The sequence below is a fragment of the Sebastes umbrosus genome, chromosome 5, assembly GCF_015220745.1.
Source record: "Sebastes umbrosus isolate fSebUmb1 chromosome 5, fSebUmb1.pri, whole genome shotgun sequence".
In the NCBI taxonomy this organism is placed as follows: domain Eukaryota; kingdom Metazoa; phylum Chordata; class Actinopteri; order Perciformes; family Sebastidae; genus Sebastes; species Sebastes umbrosus.
The window spans coordinates 34,386,346-34,402,042 of NC_051273.1; the positions used below are offsets into that span (position 1 = coordinate 34,386,346).

The 15,697-nt window shown below is 45.8% G+C and overlaps 1 long non-coding RNA gene across 1 annotated transcript in view; it reads left to right on the forward strand.

Annotated features, from left to right (window-relative positions):
- Window positions 1–1,645: 1,645 nt before the first annotated feature.
- Window positions 1,646–15,697, forward strand: part of LOC119487956 — a 33,553-nt gene continuing 19,501 nt past the window's right edge. The window contains exons 1-2 of the long non-coding RNA XR_005206831.1: window positions 1,646–1,785; window positions 8,407–8,414. This is a non-coding gene — a long non-coding RNA (uncharacterized LOC119487956). The remainder of the gene's footprint in view (window positions 1,786–8,406; window positions 8,415–15,697) is intronic.

The window sequence follows — 15,697 nt, forward strand, 5'->3', positions numbered from 1 at the left end:
CCACTTTTGAAATCTCTGCGCTAAATGAAGAAATAAAATTTTAGATCTGAAGTCATTCAATGTTCGATATATTTTACAGAAAAAAAACAATATATTCACGGTAAATTACAGTGTTGGAATTACACTGTGGCTTCTGGGGGAACCCTATTTTCTGGCTGAGGGAGGGTAGTGTACACAGTACTGTACTTTGTTATTGTCATGTATAGTGGTTATTTGCATAAAAACACACAATTCAAATGATTAAGATTATTTAAATATTTGCTTTGATTAGAAAAAATCTTGGAAAGTTGTTATGAAGTTAAACAGGTCATAATTCCCTCTCTAATATCTATTTTATATTGATGTGAAAACATCTCCTTCAAACAGCTGGATTTATTCAAGTTCCTACCTGTTGCTACCTAATCTCCATTTCTTTGGACTGTGGGAGGAAACCCACGCTAACACGGGGAGAACATGCAAACTCCACACAGAGGGCCCCAAACCGGATTCGAACCTCTGATCCTCTTGTTGTGAGGCGACAGTGATCCAGTATGTAGTTAATTTCTGGAGTTACTTGGCTACAAGAAAAGGGTACTGTGTTGTATTTGTTTAGGGTACATGATCAGCACTGCTTTATAACTGGAGAATGCCTGTGATTGCCGTCTGCTTCTGCAACAGCTGAGTGCTGTACAGAGATGCCTGATGGGAACAGATCCAAATGAGGCAGAGATGGCAGGAAGTATCATACATTTATTTGACTAAAGGAAAAGTTTGAACGTACCCTGAAGACTAAAGATAGAGAAGGCAAGCCTGAACAGGAAGCTTTACAATTTTCATTTCTCCTGGCAATCTCTTTTTATGTAAAGCTTTCCTGTGTCTCAAGGTCATGTCTCTTTGTTTAAGTCTTATTTATGAGTTGGATGATTGACACAGTAATTATAATCATGTCTTCTTCTTTAATAAGTCTTAAGTCTCCAGCTGAACTATAACAAAGCAAGACCTGTCGTGCAGCTGTCAGTGTTATTTTCCTCTTGCAGTGAGTCGGTATGAGAACATTAAAGACCAGTTTAGCAAGAGTATACAGTATATTCAACGTTTTTAACCTGTAACTTAATTCAAATGTGTTTTTCTTTAATTTACAACTGTACGTAACACTGCCTCGCTGAGAGCTTCAGCTTCAGTTCAACAACACAGCTTTCCTCCAGCAGACCACCGTTCGTGTTTCACTGTCGCGGTACAATCAGCTGTTCATTCGTGTCCCGCGTTTCAACGCCAAGTCACATTTTCACTGTACAAATGTGGTCATTTTAAACCCAACCCTGTTGTTTTTCTTAAACCTAACTAAGTGGGTTTTGTTGCCCAAAACCTAAACAACTGTTCTAAGGACGTGTTTACTGCGACTGAAAAGTGACGCTGACGGCTCAGACAAAGCGTCAGCATGTGACGCTAAACGAAGCCTCTGTTGCTGCGTTGGCCTTCTTTGTCGGTTTGGTAAACAGAGACTGTTGTCTTTTAAGCGTTGTTTTCAGCTCCTTCACCTTCTCCGTAGACCGCTACCAGCCGGAAAGTCCAGTGAAAACTTGCCGTGGACTTTGGTGAAGTGGCACTCGACGTTACATCTTTTACCGACTTACACGCCCGCACCGCAAATGAGACACACATTGTATATTTTTTGCTTTTTATTGGCCTGGCTATTTTCTCCGGTTATTGTCAAATCTGGTGTACGCTTGCTGGTCTGCTAACATCGCCTGATGTTACTGCATCGCTGATGTCATGAAATGTGAAAGTAGCGCAACTTGTTTAATTGTTGGCGAGCGAGCTACTGGTGAGCAAGCGCCGACAATGCTGAAAACAACTCAGCTGAAAACAACGCTTAAAAGACAACAGTCTCTGTTTATCAAACCGACAAAGAAGGCCAACGCAGCAACAGAGGCTTCGTTTAGCGTCACATGCTGACGCTTTGTCTGAGCCGTCAGCGTCACTTTTCAGTTACTAACTCTCCTCCTGCTGATTTAAACCAGAATAAAAAAGGGTGCACCCCCTCAGGTTTAGTAGTGCCATGCTGTTGAGCGCTTTTTTTTCTCTTCACCGTGTCACCGGTCCCAAACAAACTGAAACATGATACGGCGTGCGTCTGCGTCATTGTGCAAGCGTAACTATGGAAAAACATCAATACAGAGGAATCGATAGTAAGAGATTCCTCCGCGTACCACCAGTGGTATGTGTACCATAGTTTGAGAATCACTGGACTAGATTATGTCACAATGTAGGGTTTACCAAGCCGACATAATGAATATAAATCTAACTTTTTTTGCCTGATAGTGGTAGAGACATTCAAATGAAGCCTTTGCTGGTGTGAAGAGACACATACTGTTAGAACACAGAGATGATGTGATGTGAGGGAACTTCTTACCTTGGCAACATGGCCTGCTGTAGTGTAGTCAAAGTTCTCTTTAAGCTTATTTGCCGGGACAATCCAGTCCCTCTTGTGGCGTCTGAGATGTGGGACGCTGGCTGCACCACCTCCCAAACACCCCCACAGCTGCAGAGAGAGAGGAAGACATTCATCTCACGTCACTATTGTGGTGCTGCTTCTACAACTGTAACTTTTTCTGTCTGTTTTCAGGTCAGTTAGGTTACATAAGAGAATGCAGTGGAACAAGATTGAAAGTTAGAAGCTCCTTCAGCAGCTCATACATCCTGCAGTGTTCATTCACCAGTATGAAAGTGTTGTACCCTGTCTGCACATTTCAGGCCTGTTTTATCAGTACAGCTGTTGACACGGTGTAATGTGACACCTGATGGCCCTTTTGTTCTACAGAACTACACTGATTGTGTGTTGGGCTGAGCACTGATGTGCATAGCCCAACTGTAGCTGAATGTATACTGCAGCTGCTGCTAACAAAATGCTAACATGCATATGGTCCTCTCTCTAGGTTCCATGGTGGGGAGGTGGTCTTGTTGCTCTGCCTCTATCTATCTGGCGTGGAGAGGAGGTCGTGTTGCTCTGGCTCTATCTATTTGGCGTGGAGAGGAGATTGTGTTGCTCTGAGCCCCGAGGCACATTTGTGATTTGTGATTTTGGGCTAAACAAATAAAACTGACTTGACTTAACACGGCACAGCTGTTGCAGACGGGGTGTTGGTGTCCTGGCAACACATTCTCGCTTCCAACTCTTCAAATACCGACGCTTGGTCAGCGGCCCTGCGACGCTCTATGACGCTCTAGGTAGACCTCTAGCATCACTTTTCGCTCGTTACATGCATAGTGTCTTTTCAAAGTAATATACAGTGTTCACAGGAAACGCATAGTTTCCGCTGGTTACACGCAGAATCTTTTCAAAATAAACTTCCAACGTAGGTTTACTTAGGTTATAGGTTTACTTGCGCATAGGTTTACTTGCGCAACAAAACTACTTGGTTAGGTTTAGGAAAAGATTGTGGTTTGGGTTAAAATACCATGTTTTTTTGGGGGGGTGGTTTAAGCCAAAAATTAAAAAAATTAAAAAGAGCCGTTTTTCCATTTTTGGTTACTGAATCAAAAAACGAGAAAAGAAAACTGTTTCATTTTTTTTTTTTTGCTAATTCCTTTTTGTCTTTTTCCTTTTTAAATGAAGTTTATGCGTAAATTCAGACAGGAAGACTAGGGGTGCAAGCTCATTCATTCTCATTCATTCTGGTTCTCTCTCTCTCATGGGCTATTAATATGTCAGCTGATTATGGGCGTCTCTCTTTTCAGTGACCAATCAGAGCTTGCCATATCTCCCTCAACCAATAACATGCTGCTGTCAAAAGTTTAAAAACCATTCTCCTCTATGAGTTTTCAGTGTCAGCATTCAGCACTAACGGACGCGAGCAGCTCGATGCAAACGGCAAATAGTTCACGTACTTTAATCCAGTCTCGTGGCATAACAAGCGACGTCTGATCCTCAGCAGAGGAGTTTCTCCTCCCTCTTGTTCACTGCTTAGGCAGCATCATCTGCTACTCCAGGCTACAAACATCGCACTCGCAGTCTCGGGTAAATCCAGCAAACATCATGCATTCAGATCATATGCTCAGGCTCTGGCTCACGCCTCATCAGCGTTTTCAACAAAGGTAAAGGCATCACAAAATTCACAGCCTCATATTACCTGGCAAAAGGCCACATATCACCATCGAGAAAACGTCGTCATACGTTTGAATAGCTTCAATATCTATGCTTCATTCATCTCGCTCCGCATTCAGTTAGAGTTAAAACATTTCCGGGTTCCTCACAGAAGAACCGACGTGATTCAAAGTCATCTATAGTAAAGAGAGCTCGATGCAAACGGCAAATAGAGCGTCAGTATTCAGCTCAAACGGATGCGAGCAGCTCGATCCATCCATCCATCTTCAACCGCTTATCCGGGATCGGGTCGCGGGGGCAACAGCTCCAGCAGGGGACCCCAAACTTCCCTTTCCCGGGCCACATTAACCAGCTCTGACTGGGGGATCCCGAGGCGTTCCCAGGCCAGAGTAGAGATATAATCTCTCCACCTAGTCCTGGGTCTTCCCCGTGGTCTCCTCCCAGCTGGTCGTGCCTGGAACACCTCCCAAGGGAGGCGCCCAGGAGGCATCCGTGCTAGATGCCCGAACCACCTCAACTGGCTCCTTTCGACGCAAAGGAGCAAGGACTCTACTCCGAGTCCCTCACGGATGACTGAGCTTCTTACCCTATCTCTAAGGGAGACGCCAGCCACCCTCCTGAGGAAACCCATTTCGGCCGCTTGCACCCGCGACCTCGTTCTTTCGGTCATGACCCAACCCTCATGACCATAGGTGAGAGTAGGAACGAAGATTGAACGGTAGATCGAGAGCTTTGCCTTCCGGCTCAGCTCTCTTTTCGTCACAACGGTGCGGTAAAGCGAATGCAATACCGCCCCTGCTGCTCCGATTCTCCGACCAATCTCACGTTCCATCGTCCCCTCACTCGCGAACAAGACCCCGAGATACTTAAACTCCTTCACTTGGGGTAAGGACTCATTCCCTACCCGGAGTAGGCAATCCATCGGTTTCCTGCTGAGAACCATGGCCTCAGATTTAGAGGTGCTGATTCTCATCCCGACTGCGTCACACTCGGCTGCGAACCGATCCAGTGAGTGCTGGAGGTCGCAGACCGATGATGCCAACAGGACCACATCATCTGCAAAAAGCAGCGATGTGATCCTCAGCACACCGAACTGCAAACCCTCCTCCCCCCGACTACGCCTCGATATCCTATCCATGAATATCACGAACAGGATTGGTGACAAAGCGCAGCCCTGGCGGAGGCCAACCCCCACCGGAAACGAGTCCGACTTACTGCCGAGGATCCGAACACAGCTCTCGCTTTGGGCGTACAGGAATTGGATGGCCCTGAGAAGTGCCCCCCTCACCCCATACTCCCGCAGCACCCCCCACAGTATCTCCCGGGGGACCCGGTCATATGCCTTCTCCAAGTCCACAAAGCACATGTAGACTGGATGGGCATACTCCCAGGCCCCCTCCAGGATCCTTGCGAGAGTGAAGAGCTGGTCCGTTGTTCCACGGCCAGGACGGAATCCGCATTGTTCCTCTTCGATCTGAGGTTCGACTATCGGCCGAACCCTCCTTTCCAGCACCTTGGAGTAGACTTTACCAGGGAGGCTGAGCAGTGTGATACCCCTGTAATTGGCACACACTCTCTGGTCCCCCTTTTTGAAAAGGGGGACCACCACCCCGGTCTGCCACTCCTTAGGCACTGTCACCGACTTCCACGTGGTGTTGAAGAGACGTGTCATCCAAGACAGCCCCTCCCCACCCAGAGCCTTCAGCATTTCTGGGCGGATCTCATCAATCCCCGGGGCTTTGCCACTGTGGAGTTGTTTGACTACCTCAGTGACTTCCACCAGGGTAATTGATGATGGTCCCCCATCAGCTTCCAGCTCTGCCTCTACCATAGAGGGTGTATTGGTTGGATTCAGAAGTTCCTCAAAGTGCTCCTTCCACCGCCCGATTACCTCCTCAGTTGAGGTCAACAGTGTCCCATCCTTACTGTACACAGCTTGGATGGTTCCCCGTTTCCCCCTCCTGAGGTGCCGGATGGTTTTCCAGAAGCACTTTGGTGCCGACCGAAAGTCCTTCTCCATGGCTGCTCCGAACTCCTCCCACACCCGCTGCTTTGCCTCCGTCACGGCAGTGGCTGCTGCTCTTCGGGCCCGTCGGTACCCTGCAACTGCCTCCGGAGACCTCCGAGATAACATATCCCGGAAGGCCTCCTTCTTCAGTCGGACGGCTTCCCTGACCACCGGTGTCCACCACGGTGTTCGAGGGTTGCCGCCCCTTGAGGCACCTAAGACCTTAAAACCACAGCTCACCGCCGCAGCTTCAGCAATGGAAGCTTTGAACATCGCCCACTCGGGTTCAATGCCCCCAACCTCCACAGGGATGCCAGAAAAGCTCCGCCGGAGGTGTGAGTTGAAGATCTCTCGGACAGGGGCCTCCTCCAGACGTTCCCAGTTCACCCTCACTACGCGTTTGGGCTTACCAGGTCTGTCCAGAGTCTTCCCCCACCCTCTGACCCAACTCACCACCAGATGGTGATCAGTTGACAGCTCCGCCCCTCTCTTCACCCGAGTGTCCAAAACATGCGGCCTCAGATCAGACGATACGATTACAAAATCAATCATCGACCTTCGGCCTAGGGTGCTCTGGTACCACGTACACTTATGAGCATCCTTATGTTCGAACATGGTGTTCGTTATGGACAGTCCATGACTAGCACAGAAGTCCAATAACAAACGACCACTCGGGTTTAGATCAGGGAGGCCGTTCCTCCCAATCACGCCACTCCAGGTGTCTCCATCGTTGCCCACGTGCGCGTTGAAGTCTCCCAGGAGAACTATGGAGTCCCCTACTGGAGCCCCATACAGGACTCCATTCAGGGTCTCCAAGAAGGCCGAATACTCCGAACTGCTGTTTGGTGCATACGCACAAACAACAGTCAGAGTTTTTCCCCCCATAACCCGAAGGCGTAGGGAGGCGACCCTCTCGTCCACCGGGGTAAACTCCAACATAGCGGCACTCAGCCGGGGATTTGTGAGTATCCCCACACCCGCCCGGCGCCTCACACCATGGGCAACTCCAGAGAAGAATAGAGTCCAACCCCTATCCAAGAGTACGGTTCCAGAACCGAGGCTGTGCGTAGAGGTAAGCCCTACCAGATCCAACTGATAGCGCTCCACCTCCCGCACAAGCTCCGGCTCCTTCCCCCACAGAGAGGTGACGTTCCACGTCCCCAGAGCCAGCCTCTGCCGCCCGGGTCCAGTCCGTCGAGGTCCCTGGCCTTCACTGCCACCCGTGTGACAGCGCACCCGACCCAAGCGGTTCTTCCCGCAGGTGGTGAGCCCACAGGATGGAGAGGAGGAGGGGGGTGCCACGTTGCCTTTTCAGGGTATCCCCGGCCGGGCTCCGTGGCAAGCCCGGCCACCAGGCGCTCGCTGATGGGCCCTCCGTCTGGGCCTGGCTCCAGACGTGGGCCCCGGGCTTCCTCCGGGCCGGGTAACTCTTCCTCTGCCTCGTGTCGTCATTTGGGTTTTGTGAACCATTCTTAGTCCGGCCCCTCACCTGAGACCAATTTGCCATGGGAGACCCTACCAGGAGCACGAGGCTCCAGACAACACAGCCCTCAGGGTCATAGGGACACGCAAACCTCTCCACCACGTTAAGGTGATGGTTCAGCTCGATGCAAACGGAAAATAAATTCATGTACCTTCATCCAGTCTCAGTGGTATAACCAGCGACGTATTATCCTCGGCAAAGGAGTTTCTCCCTCTCGTCCACTACTAGGCAGCTTCTTCTGCTACTCCAGGCTACAAACATAGCACTCGCAGTCTTGGTTGAATCCAGCAAACTTTATGCATTCAGCTCAGCGTTTCCAACAGAGTCTAGCTTCTTCATCACAGCCGCCTCGTCACTACGTTCATGCCACTTCATCTAAAGGTAAAGGCTTCACACAATTCAACAGCCTCATATTACCTGGCAAGAGGCCACATATCACCATCGAGGAAACGTGGTCATAACGTTTGAATAGCTTCAATATCATGCATCATTTATCCCGCTCCGTATTCAGTCAGAGTTAAAACATGTCCGGGTTCCTCACAGAAGAACCGACGTGATTCAAAGTCATCGAGCAGCTCCATGCAAACGGAAAATAGTTCATGTACTTTAATCCAGTCTCAGTGGTATAACCAGCGACGTCTTATCCTCAGCAAATGAGTTTCTCCCTCGTGTTCACTACTCCAGGCTACAGACATCGCACTCGAGGTTCGGATAGCTTCAATATCATGCATCATTTATCCCGCTCCGTATTCAGTCAGAGTGCAAACATTTCCGGGTTCCTCACAGAAGAACCAGCGTGATTCAAAGTCATCTGCTCAATAAATCCACAAGTTCAGCCGGTACATCAAACCGGTGGTCTCACGGGATCCAGTCCTGGTAGATAACCAGCTGTCTTTTAACTAGTTTTCGAGGTGTTTGTTCAAACTGTAACACTTTTCATTCTCTCGGCGCATCACGGCTCACAGGGAACTAATACCGTAAATACTGTAATAGCGGTGCGCTCTAATTCTACAGCGTACAGGTTACAGACTCTGGACTGAAGCAGCCTTCTGTTCCTAAATCTGTGACATATATCAAACTTCGGTTTACTTGGGTAATCTCGACAACATTATGTGTTTTAAACCCTACAAATATCACTCAGCATAATTCATAAAGCATCGCAAATCACGTGGAAACTTAAATACGTGTATTACGGTAATAAGCACTACAAGTCTCATACGCTGTCTTCATGCTGTCTCCATCTAGTGGCGCTTGTACGTTCCTACAAGTCCTGTGTAATTGGACTTAAATGCAAGTTAATACATTATAGTCATCATATCAGTTAAAACTCAGTCAGTATTGGCTGCATTGGGAACAATTCCATAATCTTTCAGCATATAGTAATTCAAGTGTTCTGAGAGATAACTAGACTTCTGCTCCTCCTCATGGCTCTGTTTTAAGGCTTAAAAGATCTAACCCTCGAAGGGAGACTTTGACCAATCACGGGTCTTTCCATCAGAGAGCGTTCCTATCGGGTGTGCTCCGGTCATGTGAACAGAACTCGGTGTTCCTTCACCAATTTCACAATGGCGGCGGCATCACAAACCTTCTCATCTTACAGCTAAACCGTGCACTACAAGATGATCTGAGAAAATATGCGGAAAGAAATAAGCATTAACGTAACAGAATATTGATTCATGACAGCCGGCTCATAGACGACAGAGGGGCAGCAGACCTCAGATCAGCTCTTACTGCCTGTTTCCTCCCGAGTTGAGGTCTTGCAGATGCGTTGGGAACAATTACAGATAACAGTACACTACAAAATGTTTATGAAACATTTGAGAGAGAAGTAGGCATTACAGTAACAGAATATGATTCATAATAATCATAAACTGGTCTGAAAGTCGGTAGGTGTTGGCAAATGAATGTCTCGTGGCTCTCATGGACGGCAGCTGGAGGCAGATTCAAAACCATGCTCGAAATAAATAAATAAAAGTCACATCGTGGTAAAGGAAGGCCAGTGCCTCGCGGAAACAACAAAGCCTTAGGGCTAATATATATATGCGATGGCTGCGACAAGCTTCGGCGTTCCGACGCCGGGAATGCGAATGCATTCGATGAATGCATTCGACGTGGAAACAACGTCACCTCTGGCATCAACTCATAACCACGGTGCAGCTACGGTTCAACTGGGACATATGGCTGGGGACGCGTCGCCTTCTGACATATGCTCGATCACACGATCCACTTTAAACAGCGTTTAGTCATGGCTGACCTCATCTCAACATCACACACACCTGTGCAGTGGCATAACGGCATACATTCTTCTTCACGAGCAAGCAAATTACACAGTCTCAGTTTCCACGGACACGTCATCCGTGGGGTTTCTTTTGGGGGGAGAATATAACGGTATGGTTTCAGCGCCAGCCTCCCTCTGGCTCCAGCGTTCATCATAGGCTCGTGGGCTACATGTCATTGCCTTCATCGGAGCACAATCACATTGGTTTATGTGTCCCTCAATCGTCGGCATCCCAATGGTAAACTCTTCGGATTGAACGGAGGCATCACTCGCTCATCTGCACAGAGGGTCATCACGACCTATCTCAGCGGCAGCAGCAATTTGCGGATCCTCGGCGTCATTCAACAGATCTTCATGTTCATGCATATAACTGGTGGTGGTTTTCGTTTAGCGGCTGCATGCTGCTAATCGTCCATTTGGCTGGTTCCGGTTGCAGCTGACCTCGGAATTCATCAGGTATTATTAATTTTAATTCATTTGGATTATCGCAAGCAAATCTTGGCCTTCCGGCTAATCTCTCAAGTATGGGTTCTTTATTACTACATATTCACGTTTTATTTTGCAAAATGTTTATATTCATCATAATTCAGGCGAGTGCTTCGTATCATCATTTCTAATAAATGCTTTCATTTATTATCATCATATTCTCAACCTTTTCATAACTATACACTCTCTTCTTATCTCATATTCAACTAATCATCGAATCGGATCTGGCCTTAGTACACTTCAGATCGAACGGAAGCATCACGCGTTCCTCTGCAGAAAGTCATCACGACCTTCACACAAATAACAGCAGATCCTCTATATTCATGCATATAACTATATTCATGCATATAACTGGTGGTGGTGTTCAGTTAGCTGCTGCATTGCTGCTAATCGTCCCTCTATTTTATCTGGGTCCTGTACAGCTGACCTCGGCATTTATCAAATCATCTGTTCAGATTAATTAATCCAGATCATTACAATCAATTCATTACCTTTGGATACTCCTACACTCTTATATTCAGCTATTTCCATTATTCACAGCTAAGGTAATTATTATTATTCACTCTCTAGTACTCATCATCACCCATCCTATGTGTCTGTACAATGATGTCTCTGTCATGTCCTGTTGTTGTTATATTGTTTTATCTGTCAATGTTCTAATTGATCTTTTTAAGGTGTCCTTGGGTGTCCAGAAAGGCGGCACTAAATAAAATGTATTATTATTATTATTATTATTATTATTATTATTATATGCTGGTCTTATGACCTCTCTATTGCTCTGGTCTATCGTGACCTCTCTAATGCTCTGGTCTTAGTCTGCTTATACCTCCTACGTTCGCCCCGATGTCAACACCATCCTCGCAAATCAAAGATCATTAAAACCTTGATTTCGGTAAGTCATTCATATAACTGGTGGTGGTGGTTATTTATTCTATTATGCTTTCTTCAAATACTATACTTCATCTCTCAGGACTACAGCTACACTGGCACAACCTTATTCAAACTATTTCACTTGTTTCATTAATCACACTATGCAATGTTTATTTAACACTAGAACGGTCTTCGTCCCAAGAAGGTCCAAGACTCACGTGTCTCATGGTCAGCATGACCTGCGTCTCAAGCGGCTCTCATCATCAACATGACCTTCGTCCCAATAAGGTCCGAGACTCACGTGTCTCATGGTCAGCATGACCGGCGTTTCAACATGGTCCACTAGGCTTTCATTTAAATGGTCTATCGAGATCTCACATTACTCTAGTCTGATTCAACATCATTCATAGTAGGCTAACGTGCCTTCATAATTTAATTGCTATCATGTATATCATTAACCCACTTATTACACTCGCATGCGACCTTATATTGCACGGTCTTTCTCAACTCCACTTAGCACTGTTCTTAGGTTAACACAATCACCTGGTCTTGATATTATATCCATATCATGTTCTATCTTTACCTCATACCTCGTGAGTTATAATTTGTTTTTTCCTAATTAACTTTATTCTGCTTAAATTTCCCAGATGCTGTAAGGTAAGGAGATGTGCACGTCTTAACCTCATATTCATAGGCAATAAATCAATGTATTTATTCCATGTTTCTTTGGGGGAATATTTCTACATCCTACTACAGCTTCACTTCCCCTTTATTATTTCACATCGGGTCTAAATCGCCAAAGACTGTTACTATTCATAATTTGTGCACTTTGTAATAAATCATCATTCAATTCATACGAGTCTTTCCTGATTGAAATGAAGCTTATGCGTAAATTCAGACAGGAAGACTAGGGGTGCAAGCTCATTCATTCTCATTCATTCTGGTTCTCTCTCTCTCATGGGCTATTAATATGTCAGCTGATTATGGGCGTCTCTCTTTTCAGTGACCAATCAGGGCTTGCCATATCTCCCTCAACCAATAACATGCTGCTGTCAAAAGTTTAAAAACCATTCTCCTCTATGAGTTTTCAGTGTCAGTATTCAGCGCTAACAGATGCGACCCTCCACCACCCCATCACCTTCAGATTCATCACATCAGAGTAATCCTGCTCCACTTCATTCATCGGATCTGCATCAATCTTCACCACCACCACCACCAGTGTCTAGACCCGGGGGGAATATTTCTACATCCTACTACAGCTTCACTTCCCCTTTATTATTTCACATCGGGTCTAAATCGTCAAAGACTGTTACTATTCATAATTTGTGCACTTTGTAATAAATCATCATTCAATTCATACGAGTCTTTCCTGATTGAATTATTAATGAAAAACGGCAGACAGGAAGTAAAAGTAAACACGGCAAAATAAAAGCCAAGAAGATAGACTGGTCATTCTAAAAGTGTATAATATTATGTGAGCACATCAGGATCTAGGCTAAATAAATAAATGCATACATAAGCTACATAAATAGGCTAAAGAATCTTTTTTTGTTTTGCTCTTTTCATCGAGACGTGCGTTGTATTCTATAGAATAGATGGACGGCTGCGTCAGCCCGTCGCCATGGCAAAATCACTGTACTGGCCTGTAAATAAATACAAGTAAACAAGAGAGCTGCGTTTTTTTTCTGGATAGAAAGCACCACAATGTTTACATTTCTCAGCCGATTTCAATGACTCATTTTATATTCAGGGGTTTATGATCTACATGGAGTAAAAACAAAAAAGTTTTTGTCTTCAGTTAATTAGAATTTTGATCTCTACAGATATAACAGACTGCATTGGATATTTTTAATAACTGCAGAAACTCTAATTTAATTCCAGTAACACTTTCAAATATATCTAGTTCTGCCCCAAACCCGTTAGAGCCTCATTCCTTTTGTCGAGGAGAGGCTTTAATATCTCGGAATGAACCAGCTGTCCTTGTTCTTACTGAATCCTTGCTCCAACTTGCCAAGCACCCACCGATGTAGTAGATGAAACCTTACACCCCTAATACTCCACGTGATTGCCTCCAGGCCACGGTGAACGCTGCAGTGAGGTCTCTGCAATCTACCGTTCACCAGAAGACACACTCTCACAAAAAAAATCCTGAAAACATGTCAGTTCTCATGCTAACGTTTATCATGCTAACATGCCAAGTAAAAATGTCTACAGTACATTTAAGATTGTGCATAGTCTTGTAGCAGCGGTATGAGGGGTCATGAGATCCAAAAAATTGAGAAGAAGAAAGGAGAAAGTACATTTCATGCATTGTTTTCACGTTCTTCTCTAATATTTTGTGAAATAGTTTTAACAGACCTAAAATAAAATGAAATGAAACTAGAAGTGCACTCGGAGAGCGCAGACCTCCGCCAAGGCAGGTTTCATGTACGTCGCTGCCCCCCCCTCCCCTCGCCGTTCAGCTTGCGCCATCATCCAAATGTGTTTTTCTTTATGTTGAGATCAGCTGTACGTCGCGGAGCATCGTAAAACACTTCATTCAAACTGGACAGAAGCAAAATAAAACGTAACCTCCTTCCTAGGCCTTCGGCCTTGGTGGAGGTAACAAGAAAAGAAAATCACTTTCACCGTTCATGAATCACCTCAAATATTTACTGTATGTATATACATATGTACATGTATATTTTGTTTATTCTATTTTTAACACCAGCCCATGTGTGTATTTTTTTCTACATGTATGTTTTTATTCCATGTGAGCCACGTCAAAGATAAATTTCCACCGCCCGATTTTACAAATACATCAGGCTTCCACGGACATTTTGTGTTGTCTTAAGATTTTTGGACACCAGAACATACTTGTGCTTGTCGGTAACGCTGAAAATGTTAAACGGCGGCGTGCTGTGCCGTTTGAAAAGTGGCGCAAGCTCTCAGTAAACTGTTGTTGTGTTTGTAGCCCTCTGACAGTATTTGTACACTCTGTACTCTGACAATAAAACACATTGCAGGTATGTCACACATTTAAATCACAGTGTGAACCACAACCACATAATTTAATGTTTGCAGACTCAAAGCTATAAAAGATGATTAGGGCCATAAAAAGCACCCACATATCACTCACTGCTGCCCTGAGGAAACAACTGGGAAATAGAAAGTCTGTTTGCAGCTGAAATGTGCATGGACCAGAGAATAATGAATTGTAGATGCTGCCCACACATTTCGCCATCTTCCAGCTGTTTGGTGGCCCACTGGTGGGAGACCTGGGCAACTGTGTGACCATGATTCATGATGACCCCCTACTGTGACCCTCAAGCCCTCGTCCACACTGGGAACGTCAGCAGCGCGTGGCGGCTGCGTTACCTGTTGTTTTTTATTTCGGCGTCCGTGTTAACAGGTTAGAGCAGCCGCACTGGGCGTCTCCTAAACCTAACTTCCTGTGAAAACGTAAATCTATTTTGAAAGGACACTATGCATGTAACGTCGGTCCCCAATGCTGAGGGGCACTGACCAAGCGGCGGTATTTAACGAGTTGGAAGTGAGAATGTGTCGGTTTCCGAAAACATCTGAGTAGAGAAATAGGCGTTACAGTAACAGAATCTTGATTCTGTAATGTAAACACATCCACGTGAATATGCGACGCTCTGAGCTAGTGACGTAGAATAATAAGTGAGAGAGACTGCTGATGGTGGGAGGGTCGGGAGGTGGATGGGTCAAACAAACAAACACAGGACTTTCAACCCAAAGTGTTGTTGTTACGTTAGTGAAGTGACATGTTTTCCGTACTTATGTTATGTTGTTTATGCACATATTTTACTTAATTTACGTACTTATGTTAAGCCCAACCATGAAGTTTTCCCTAAACCTAACTGAGTGGGTTTGTTGCCTAACCCTAACCGCAACTGTTTCACGGTAACAGCAGAGTGTTAAATGGACTTTATGTAAGAATCAGAAATTGCTTGTTAACAGCGACACCTGTGGCTGTTAAGTCAACGAAAGTCAACGTCCTGTTGTCGCGCTTGTGGTCGCAAACAAGCATCGCTCAAAACAGTGAGGTGACACACGTCAGCTAAAACCACAATATCACTCTATATTTCACCTGCTTGGCAGTAAAGTTAGCTGACCAGACGAAGGTCTCTCCATGAATCAATGCTTCAGCCCCCCGACCACGGTCAGAATGAACAGGGGAGACACCGGAGTTTTGGTCGGAGACGATAACGTAACTCTTCTGCAGTGTGTAGTGTGCGTGCATGCACATGAGAGGTGGAGCGAGAGAGCGAATGAGAACGAGCGCGGTGTGTGAGTGAAGGCAGGCAGAGGAGCAGAGTACAGCAGAGACTCCGGCTCTGGAGACCAAAGCTAAGATCTCCCCTGTGTCTTCTGACCGCTGTCGGGAGGCTGGAGCAGGAAGAGTTAACACTGTTTAACAGACGGGCTTCACTAGATAGAACTTTGCGGTTTTGATGCTTCCGTGTAGTTTGTGTTGGAGTCTGA